The sequence below is a fragment of the Temnothorax curvispinosus genome, unplaced genomic scaffold (genome assembly GCF_003070985.1).
Source record: "Temnothorax curvispinosus isolate PA1 unplaced genomic scaffold, ASM307098v1 QBEX01003487.1, whole genome shotgun sequence".
NCBI classification, from domain to species: Eukaryota; Metazoa; Arthropoda; class Insecta; order Hymenoptera; family Formicidae; genus Temnothorax; species Temnothorax curvispinosus.
Genome location: NW_020213267.1, coordinates 1 through 12,174, shown reverse-complemented (window position 1 = coordinate 12,174; position 12,174 = coordinate 1). Strand labels below are relative to the sequence as shown.

Here is a 12,174-nt window from a genome sequence, read left to right as displayed (position 1 = left end):
TTCCAAAGAGCCACCTTATATATTCTCCTTATCTCCTCTCTCTCTCTCTCTCTTCTCTCTCCCTCCTCTACCTTTTTCTCTCCAAATCTCTTTTCTAATTCCTCCCTCTTATCCTTCTCATTCTCTACTCTTCTTTCATCCACCCGTTCCCTCTTTCTTTTCTACTCAACCTACTTTTGCACTTCCTCTCTTTTGCTTTCCTCCCCTTTCCCTTGCCCTGCTTCTCAACACCACCCTCTACTATCCCTAAGCACATCTCTTACCTTATCCCACACCCACCACTCCCCCTCTGTCCATACCTCTCCCTGCCCTATCTGTACCCTCTCCTCTTGCCTTCCATGCAACTTGATTTACCCTCCATTTTCTTCCCATGTCAAATCTTTCTCTATCCAAGTACTTTTGTCTCTCAATTTCCATTTATTTCTCATTATTCTTGATTTCTCTTTCTCACTTCCTACTCTTACTACTGCCATATCTCTCTTCTCTCTCCTTCCCGCATCTATTTTTCTAATCTCCTCTATCTTAACCTCTAAGCCTATCTTTTTCATCACTTCCTCTACTTCCCCCTTTATTTCTCCCGTATCCTTTTTCACTCCTTTTATCAAAATATTTCTCTTCCTTTCTTCCCTCTCCTTCACTTTACACCTCCTTTCCAGCCTTTCCACCCTCTCCTTCCAATCAGACTTCTCCCTCCTCCTTCCCTTTTTCCTCCTCCGCTTCTTTCTGCACCTTTTCCTCCATCACGAACTTCTCCCTTTAACTCTATTTGCAACCCCTTCAATTTTCCTTCCAAATCTTCTATTCTATTCTTAAACTCTTCTCTCTCCCTTCTCCATTTCTTCTCTCTCTCCTGTAGTTCGTTCCTTATCTTCTCAACTTCTTCCACCATTGCCTCCCTTTGCCCCTTCGCCACCTCTCTTAATTCCTCTCTCACTCCCCTTAACTCCTCCCTCAGCTCTTATCCTAATTCTCTCAACAACCCTTTTATATCTATATTCCCCCCCCCCTGGTGGCGTTCTCACTATCTTCCTGCTTTTCTTGAAAAAGTCCTCGCTCCCTTTCCCAAACGCTCCTTCTTCCTTCTCCTATCCCTCTTCCTCTTGAAAAGGTCGTCTATATTCCCCGTACTGCTTACTGCTTCCCCGCGTATCTCTTTCCCCAATTCTATGGCCGTACTGCTTCCCCGTGTTATTCCCGAACTCCCCAGAATTTCCTAGCTCTTTACCCTAGCGCTCTATACTCTTCCCCTTCTACGTCTGTCTCTCTAACCTCAACCTTCCTGTTTCTCTTCAGCCTCTACGGGCTCTCTCTCTGAACCCTCTGCACTTCCTCCACTCTCACACCTTCCCTCTCCCACACTGTGCTCGCCCCTCGCTTACCACACACTCTCTCTCGCTCTACCTCTCACACTCGCACTCCGTTATTTGCTTACAAAATCTGTCGTCTCACATCTAACCAATCGGAAACGGAAGTCCCACATTTATTATTCCATTATCCCTCCTTTTCTTTTCCTTCTTCTGTTCTTTCTAACTCTTCACTATCTCATCTTCTATCCTTCCACTTAGAATCTCCTTAAGGCTTTCATACATAAAATGCCGCAAGGACGTAAAACGTAAGCGTAAGAAAATTGATCAATCCCGATCGAGTATTTTCCCCTGGGATTACGAACAGCACAATAAGTACTTGATTGGGATTGGTCGATTTTCTTACGCTTATGTTTTACGTCCTTACGCGATTTTATGTGTGAAGGCCTTTACACTTTTAATGTTTCCCACCGTCATCCTTCTTATTTCTCCCACCCCCCCCCCTATAATTTCCCTTATTTCTTCTCTTTATTTACTAAAAGATAATCTATTAGTACAATCTTACCTTCCCTTTTGTATGTTTACTTTTTTCTCTCATTTCCCGTCACATTCCGTTAAATAAATTATTATTATTATTTTTAGATAATTTAATTAATTCATGTAATTAAATTAAATCGATTTAATTCCGGAGAGTTCCAAAGTTTTAATGTTCCAACAATAGCTGTGTTTCAAGTCCGACAAAAAATCGGTGCGCAGTTAAATAAGTTGAAAAAATATATGTATACATACACACAGAAATTAATATTAGGCTGTCAAAAATCTAAGCTTGGACCGTATAGCATTTTATTCTAATTTGATTATATATAGTAACGAACGGTTCTATTTCTCTTATTGTTATGATTATTTTGTTATTATTATTTTTTATAATAATTTTAGTTTATTGCCCATTATAAGCATATTGTATATATATTTTTTCAATTTTTTCTAATATGCATATTTTTTTAAGTTACAAAAAATGCAATGTGTATAAATAAAATCTAATTAATATTTATTGATTTACGCAATCTAAATTCAAACCAATTTCGATCTGACAATACAAATTAAAATTAATTATGAAAGAGAAACCATAATAAAACCAAGTACATCTCTGAAATATTTTTGAGCAAAATTAATATTTCTTTTTTTAGCTTTTTATAACATTAAATAAGATATTTATAATACCATAGGATTATTAAACAAATAAATTACTAATAAATTATTAATTATTAATAGATGAAATCCATATTTTTAATGTAAAATACATAACTTTAGATTAGATTATGACATAAGAACTTGTACAGTTGAATCTTCTCCTATTTTTCCTGTTCCAGTAACGTCTCCATCAACCCCCGACATCCCACTTTCTTATCCTTTCCCAAACCCTTCCTGTTTTCCCTTCACTCCCGCTACATTCCAAAAGCCTATCTTTAGGCTTCCTTCCTGTTCCTTCTCCTCCTTTCTCCTGCATTCTTTTCTTCCCCATTACCCTCTTTTTCCTCTTTTTCACTCTTTTTACTTTCCACACTCTACTCTCTCTCTTTCCCCCTTCCCTCAGCCTCACTACTCTCTCTTCCTCCCTACTCTCCCTCTTCTCTCCGCCCGCCCCTTCCATCGTTTCTCCTTCCTCCTCACTACCTTTCTATTTTATTTTTCCGTCTCCCTCTCTTCTACTCTTTCCCTTCTTCTCTGTTTTTCTTTCTCCACCTCCTTTTTTTACTCTTTTCTCTCATTTCCCTTTCCATCTATCAAGACTTTTTTTTCCTCATTCCAACTCCACCACTTCCCCTCTATCCAAATCTTTCCGTATTTTACCCAATCTCTCCTCCTATTCCTTCTCTCCTTCTCAGCTATCCTCTCCAGGCTCCATTGCATTTTTCTTTGATCTTTCCTTCAAGGTCATGTCATTCTTTATTCTTTTCATCCTCCCTTTTAACACATTCTTCTTCTTCATACCTCTCTTTTTCTTACTCTATCTTTTAACCTGACTAAAACCATATTCTCTTTCCCCGTCTTTCTTCCTATCTCTTTTACCTCCTTTATTCCTCCCTCCTCCCCCATCTCTAGCCAGCTTCTCTACTGCTTTCTTTCGCCTTCCCTCCTCTACCTCCACTCCTTTAACTACTACACTCCTCCTTCTGTCTCTTTCTTCTAACTCTCTTTACCCTTCTAGCTCTCTTACCTTCGCTTCCATTACTTTATCTCTTTTTCCTATCTCCCACTTTCTTTCCTCTTCCACTTCTCTCTGCCCTTCCTTCCTCTCATCTCTCCATCTCTTAACTAATAAATTTATATATTAGTTAACTTCTTTATATACACTACCGGTCATTAATTTCAAAATATCTCTATATTTGTTAATTTCTCTGTAAAGGATGAACATGATACATGTGTTTTGTACAGAAATGAATACATTTGCTGTTATAAACACTTTCAACATTTGCACGTATTGCATTTTTATATATTATATATATAAAAATGCGATGCATGCAAGTGAAATGTTTATAACAGCTAGTGCATTCATTTCTGTGCAAAACACGTATCATGATGTTCATCCTTTACAGAGAAATCAACGAATCTGTTATATTGAAATTAATGAGCGGTAGTGTATATAAAGAAGTTAACTAATATATAAATTTAAATATATAACCAAAATAATAAATATTTTTATAATATATTAACCTTTCTCTATATTGTTCCTTCTCTTGTCCTTCTTTCTTCTTCTTCTATCTCTATATCTATCTCTCGTCTTAAAATACTTTTTATTTTTTTAACAGCTTAAGGTATCGATACAATAAATAATACTATAAAAGCTACATTTAGATGGTACGGTAATAATTTACACATCCTACCTCTATAATTATGTTAAAATCATAATAGCGTAATGAAAACGATTCATAGGAATAAATGTGATATTATTTATGAAATAAAATTAAGTATAAAATATACATTTAAGAAATATTACTTTAATGATTATATTATCTTACGCGTTATTAACATTTCATACAGACGAAGCAAATAGATGCTATGATATACAGGATACCTTTAAGCAATTGTTTCATTTTCTAACATTTTTCAGATATACTGTAATATAATCGTATATAATCGTATAATCCTCATATTTTTTTTTTACACAGGAAAACTAACGCAAAATTATTCGGACATTGTCACTACTAAAATTAAAAAATCAGATGATATGTACATATTTTTAATTCACATATCTCTCATTTACTACCGATCACCATTTCATAACGATACATTTGCAACGAAATAGATACGCCAGTACCCAAAACGTATATCTGCAATCTAAACACAAGTTTTTATATTTTGGAAACGATACAAGTGTCTTAAAATGCTTTTTACTTGTTTCTAAGTAGCATAAAATATCGATACTATTCGAATAGTATAAAAGCTACATTTGGATGGAACGATAACAATTTAGACACCCTACCTCTATAATTATTTTAAAATCTGATATACTGTAATATAATCGTCATATTTTTTTACACAGAAATACTAACGCAAATTATTCGGACATTGTCACTAAAAAATTAGATGAAGATAGTTTGTAATCATACAAAGATACTGTTTAAACATCTTTTTAATTCACAACATATCTCTCATTTACTACCGATCATCATTTCATAATGATGCATTTACAACGAAATAGCTACGTCAGCAACATTCGAGACCATCGACAGGAAAAAGCATTCCTCTTTGTCTATTCGTTGTGACGGATAAAATCGTATAATTTCAGCACTCAGCAGTGGATTCACTTCAATTGATGCGATTTTAAAACAGAGCTCAATTCAAAGAATCTTCGTTGTTACTAAATATGTTTACAAGGCCTGTGAATAGCGCTAATTTCCCTGCCATGCTTTTTCGTGGCTGTATCCAGATTAGACATCATCTTGTCCGCAATATGCTTATAGGCTTTTCCATTCAGCATTAACGTAAAAAATAAAAAGCCGTCGTACCATCTGAAATCGTTATATATAATTGTCTTAGTATTATAATCAATTTTATAATAAGTGTTTCCTCTTCGATAGCATAAACAAAATTAATTTTAGGAAATCTACATTATTTTATCTTTTTCAGAAGGTAGAATAAAAAACGAAACTAAAAATCAAGTTCTTTTCAAATAATAGACAACTTGAATTAATTATAATTGATGTTTATAAGAACAATTTTATATTACTATTAAATGGAATGTTTAGAGCACTGATTACACTTACATTTCCTGGTTTAGCGCTTATTGTGGCATGTTGTATTTTCCAAATTTTACTTCCAAAACATAGAAAATACCTTCCAGCCTGTATGACACCACGTATACGCCAACGAACCTGCACGGTATATTTTCAGAATGCATTGTGATCTTTAGGATGTCAAGCTTGACGTGTGCAAACTTCATATGACCAATGAACCTTAATAGTATCAATTGCTTCGCATAACTCACAAGTTCCCTGCAATATTTTTTAAGCATATTATGAGAAAATGGAAATACTTAATGCTAAAAACTCTCAATTGCTTTAAATACTTAATAAAATCAATTTTCGTTACTTCTCTAATATTGTTGATAAAATCTATATCATAATAATGGATAATAGGAACTCAATTCACAAATATTTTAGCATAACTTGCCTACAATATAAATTGTGCTACAGAACGCTTTCTCGTTCTTTTCAACTTTTACAATTTACAAGACAGCATATACATACATACATGTGCAATTTTGGATACACCTTCCTTCTTAAAGATCTCTTCGGTATCAGCTCCCTGCGGTCAATATATAGCGGCAAAATTGTATACCATATAGTTGAATATAAAATGGTCCTGTGTAAAAAAACGAAAGAAAAGGAAGACATTTATAAGAGGACCTCTTGTGCTAGCTAGACAATTATTCCTCAACAGTGTCTGAGAATTATTATATTTTGAAGACGCGAGATTGTACATTTGAAGTATCCAAGTTAACGAAAGTAAAGTACAATAACATTCTTCGGAGAAATCTTTATTACGCGATAGTGCCCAATAGTGCTTGTCACACGTGCATATAAATACAGATCATTTTCTCGTTCTCTTAACTTTTACAATTTTTACAAGACAGCATATATACGTACGTGTGCGATTTTGGATATACCTTCCTTCTTAAAGATCTCCTCGGCATCAGCTCCCTGCCGTCAATATATATTTCACTATCACTATCATCTATCACGCGGCGATGGTCACGACTGTCACACTGTCACTATCTATTTTTAGGTTACTGCTTTATTCCTGCATAGATCGGTCTTTCTTAACAGCTTCATGCGTCTGTAATTGAGAAAGAAATCTGATAAGCTCTGTATACCAGCTCAATATAATGCAACATATATACGAATATTTATATACATTTTAGATAAAAAACCGGTCAGTAAACTTTTATAAAAAAAAAACAATCCTCTTTGAAATAATACAAGCAATAATAATTTTTATAATTACCTCTCTATATATCTTAAATGTGCATGAATTTTCTTCTAACTATATTTGTAATGTCATCAACTTTTCACGCTTGTTGAATATTTGCATCATGAGCACCAATAGCTAATCCCATCAGATCTTCTCGAACATTAAATTCATCGGAATATTATCTAAAATAAGACAAATTTTACATAATGCAAAAACAGTAATTATCACTTACATCTGTTTATATATAAAATATGATTTCAAAGATAAATCTGTATCAAAAATCTATAGTTACTGTAACGTATACCTTAGATTAGATTTGTACGAGCAAACAAAAAATTTAACTAACCTCGCGAGACACCACGCGAGCACACGTCATTGCGTTAAAAGATATTTGTTTACCAATATTATCCACATATATTATATATAATAGTGGATTATATATAATAAAAAATCCTACTAACCTCGCGAGACACCACGCGAACACACGTCACGTCGCACGATTTAACACACGCGAAACTCGCCAAACTCGCCGCGATCTCGCGATCGCCGTCAATCTCGACCGCGCCAGCCAATCACGCACGCGGAAAAGCGGCAACACTACGTGCGAGATATTCGACTCGCAAAGCTCACTTCTCGGTCCAAATGGATTTTTTTATTATGGACTAGAACAACACAGGCGCGCGCTACGCGCGCGCTTTTATTTTATTTCACGAATGGAACAACACAGGCGCGCGCTACGCGCGCGCGTTTATTTTGTTTCACGAATATACAACCATACATTTTTTATATTTTTATTAGAAGTGAAGAGGTAAGTCGCTAATATCGACATAGGTCCTCTAAAGCGACGCCTTCTTATTTCTCGAAAATTAAACACCGCACTTTATTAATGCTGATGAGGACATAATTTACTTATATAATTAAAAACGTAAAAACCTTTACTTTATACATTTATTGATTTTTATATATAAAATCTGCTAAAAACAAATCATTCAAAAGCAATTATTAAAAATAAAATTTACCCAAATTTCTTTTATTAATTGTACAGTTAAATAATAATAAATATATATTATTGATAATATTAGATTATTTTACATGTTTGTGTAACGTCCTAAAACTATTTAAATTTTTTTTTTATTTTTCTCATATGCAGTTTTATATTTAAATATAAAATTGAGATGCAACGTAAACTGGCATACTTATTGATAAAACAGATTATAAGGTAGTAAAAATCAAATAGAATGGAATAAAAAACACAGCACAAGAAGATCTTGCTGCGAAATTATGAGATAAATTTACTGGCATGCTGTCGGCATACTGCCAACATTTTGCTACGTGGGGTAAAACAATTGTGAAGCAACACACAGTAACAGACTACGAAGGTAGAAAACAAAAGGTTTCGAGTTTAAATCCTGATCGACTCTGTTAATTTTTCCGTTTACCCCTCCCGCAGTCCAAAATTTCCTTCTGTATCTTTCCTCCACCCTCACTACACTCCTTGTTTACTCGTATATTTCCATGATCCTCTTTCCCAACCTTTTACTCACCCCTGGTTTTTCCAGACATCTTCCCAAAACCCTCCTGTCCACTGAATCAAATGCCGCTCTTGGATCTACAAAAGCAGCCACTACCTTCTTTTTCCTCTTTAATCGCTTCCTTATCGCATAATTCAGTATGTAAATGTTGTCCACCACTCCTCTCCTCTTCCTAAACTCTGCTTGGTTTTCTGAAATCATCTCCTTCTCCACTATCTCTTTCCTCAACCTATTTGCTAATATCGACGCGTACACTTTGTACGCCGTCGGCATCAGCGTAATCCCTCTATGCTCACTCACCTTTTTTGCCTCTTTTTTTCGCTATCGGAACGACTACTCCGTCCTTTCACGCTTCTGGAAAAGACTCTCTTTTCCATACTCTCCCATAACGTTTTTCTTAAACCACTTCCCCCATAACTCCACACTTCATTTCCTATCTCGTCCTCTCCCGCCGCTTTACCTTTTTTCAGCCCTTTCAGCACTCTCTCTACTTCCTCCCATTCTATCTTCTTCTCTTTCTCCACTTTCCCCTCCAACCCCTGTTCTCCCTCCTCTCCTTCTCCTAGCCTTCGTTTGTATTCCGCTCCTTCTAACATCTCCCTAAAGTATTCATCCCACTCCTCTAATGTTATCTCTTTATTAATTTCTACCTTTCTTCTCCTTTCCTTGTTTATTACTTCCCACACCTGCTTCTCTGTTCTCGCCTCTCTTGCTTCTTTCAGCAGATTTCTCTTTTTTCTTCATTTTTTTTCACACATTTCCTTATACTCCTTCTTTCTTCTCTTATGATCTTTGTGTTTTCTTCCTCTTTTCCAGTCTCTTAATAACTTTTCTACCTTCTCCCTCTTCTTCCTACAATCCCCATCCCACCATACTCCCTTTCCTTCTGCCCCTCTTTTTACTCTTCTCACCCTTACTTCCATCTTCCTCTTTATCTATTGTTCCCTACCTATTTCTACCTCCTCCGTCCTTCTTCTAAACTCCTCTCTTACTTCTTTCGACCAATCCGTCTTTTTCACCCACCTCTCTCCCTCCGCTATTGTCCCTCTCCTCTCACCAACCCCCCCCTTTGTCCACCCGTACTGCTACGGATTGGTGATCCGAATCTACCTCACACCCCATATCTAATCTTGTCACTCTTTCCCAAGCTTTTCTATCTCCTATTGCGTAATTGCATGATCACTGTTTCCCCCTTCCTCCTGTAAAAGTCACCTCCCCCTTCTCATCTCCCTCTTTTGCTCCGTTCATAATTTCCCATCCTTCTTCTTCCACCCATCTAATCAGCCCTTCCCCCTACCTATTTATTATTTTATCTTTCGATTTTTTTTTAACTCCCTCTTCTCCATCCTCCAGCGCTCCTTTCTCCCCTGTTCTCGCATTGAAATCGCCCACTACTATCCATCTCTCCTTTCTCCTTTCCTCCTCTTTCACCGATTTTATCTTACCCATGATCTTGTCCAAGTTGCCGCTTACGTAAATTGTTGCCAATCTCCATTTCTCCTTCTTCCATCTTACTTTTCTAATCATTGAACCCTCCTTCTCCTCCCATTCTTCTTCCTCTTCTAACCCTTTTCTGACTCGCATCATTATTCCACGTATTGCTCTTTCTTTTCTTCCAACTCTTTCTTTCTTTGCACCCTGTTGAACTTCTTTGGCACCCTATTCTTCATCTTCTCCCATTCCTCCTGTTCCAGCTACGTCTCTACCAACCTCACGACATCCCACTCTTTTATCTTTTCCCAAAACCCTTCCTGTTTTCCCTTCACTCCAATCAACGCAGAGTGTTGATAAGAAGAGTGTTGAATTCAACAATTGTATCTGCTAAACGCGCAAATTGTCATGGAGGGAACCCGGGGCACAGTATAAAGCCTCTTGCACAATGTCAAGCAACAGACAATAGAAACAAGGAATAGAAATCAGAAATCATGTATAAATGCAGTATAAACAATGATACATTCCGTCACGTTGGAAACTTTGTGCCTATTGCTTGTTGTCAACCAGTCATAGCATTCAAATTTTTTAGGTTGTAATTGTAACGATTTTTTGGTTATTTCCTGTTCCTATTGCCCTGTTGCCTGGCATTTGTGCAAGGGGCTTAATCAGTATGTTCACTTTCTGTCGGCACCTTTCATCTTTTGGTTTCCGATTTTCCGCCATGTTTCTCGGTGGACCATCGACGTATCAACGGTTAAAGGGCCTCGGGTTGTACCTATACAAGTAACACTACCCAAATGTCATACGCCGATTTTTTTGAAACTATGCACACATGTAAAACTTCGAAAAATATTTGTGTCGTGTTTTTTAATTTTTGCTTATGAAGCGTTTAGAGTAGAAACTACCTCCGAAATATTAACCTTCTCAATTCTATGTGTAACAATTCTTTAGGCCATGCACGTCGATTTGTTGTAAAAATACGAACCAGAAAACCTTGAAAATTCCTCGAGATAGTATTCTGGTGCAAAAACCATTTAGGATAACGTATATAGGATTGAGAAGGTTAATATTTCAAGGATAGTCCCTACTCTTAAAACGCTTCATAAGCAAAAATAAAAAAATACGACAAAAATATTTTTCGAAGTTCTACATGTGTATACAATTTCAAAAAAAATGGCCTGTGACACTTGAGTAGTGTTACTTGTTAGATGTGCAAAAGAACTGTATACATTATTCACTCTTATTAGGAATGGCCTAGGTAGAAGCACAATAAAAGGTTATATATAAATGTGCGATTACTGAATAGCAATGTTTCGATGAATTGCTCAAATGCTAATTATATCTGAAATAACTATTATAAATTATAAAATTAAAGTGGAAATTATAAAAAAAATAGTCTAATTATTATTTATTGTTAAAAATTTTATATTCGTAGTAAAGTTTAATTAAAATTAATAATACAAAAATAATATAATTTTTGTAAATTTACATTTATTCTGTTCTATTTACAGTTATCTGTACAGCGATATATACATATTTGTTTAATACATTTACATGTATACATTTCATATGTTTACATATACGGCGGTATTCATTCGTGTTTCCAAATTTTCTGTATCGTATCAATTTCTTTTTTATGCGCTTCGCATAAAGCCTCATCCGGCTTTGAGAATCAGACTTATTATTCATGCCTCTATAAGTGTACAATATATTCTGAAACCGAAATGTAAAAAAAATTCTTAATTACTGAAATACAATTATGATAACGTATTCCGCTACATGTATCTCGCTCGATATAATATTTACCTGTACACAATAATAAAACACGTTGACTCTTTCTGTAGATGTGTTATTCATCACTTTCAGACACCAAGGCAAGCTGATTCAGCAAACATGACAGAATCGTGTCAATTTCTTTCTTATGCGCCTCGCATAAATTCTCATCCGGTTTTGAATTAGGCTTATTATTCTTGCCTCTGTAAGTGTACAATATATTCTGAAATCGAAATATAAAATAAATTTTAAATTATTGAAATATGTGCGTGATAACATTTTGCTACATGTATTTCGCTCGATATAATATTTACCTGTACACAATAGTGAGACACGTTGACTTTCTTTGTAGACGTGCTGTTCATAATTTCCAGACACCAAAGCAAGCCAATTTAACAAATATGACAGAATCGTATCAATTAATTCTTTCTTATGCGCCTCGCATAAAGTTTTATTCAGTTTTGTGTCAGACTTATTATTCTTATCTCTGTAAGTGTACAATATATTCTGAAACCGAAATGTAAAATAAATTCTTAATTACTGAAATACAATTATGATAACGTATTTCACTACATGTATTTCACACAATATAATATTTACCTGTACACGATAGTGAGACGCGTTGATTCTTTCTGTAGATTTGCTGTTTATCATTT

General features: G+C 35.3%; 2 long non-coding RNA genes across 4 annotated transcripts; both read right to left on the bottom strand.

Annotated features, from left to right (window-relative positions):
• Positions 1-5,220: 5,220 nt before the first annotated feature.
• On the bottom strand, positions 5,221-7,466 carry LOC112452585. Of its 3 annotated transcripts, none has more exons than XR_003040522.1 (6): positions 7,241-7,466; positions 6,813-6,961; positions 6,455-6,644; positions 6,056-6,170; positions 5,573-5,800; positions 5,221-5,317 (listed from the first exon to the last, which is right to left on the bottom strand). It is a non-coding gene; the product is annotated as an uncharacterized LOC112452585 (long non-coding RNA). The 3 variants fall into 3 exon arrangements; XR_003040520.1 differs by having other exon boundaries at positions 6,060-6,170; XR_003040521.1 differs by lacking the exon at positions 7,241-7,466 and adding an exon at positions 7,126-7,213 and having other exon boundaries at positions 6,060-6,170.
• Positions 7,467-11,216: 3,750 nt separating this feature from the next.
• LOC112452586 lies at positions 11,217-11,925 on the bottom strand. The gene is made up of 3 exons (XR_003040523.1): positions 11,833-11,925; positions 11,552-11,741; positions 11,217-11,458 (listed from the first exon to the last, which is right to left on the bottom strand). It is a non-coding gene; the product is annotated as an uncharacterized LOC112452586 (long non-coding RNA).
• Positions 11,926-12,174: the final 249 nt, after the last annotated feature.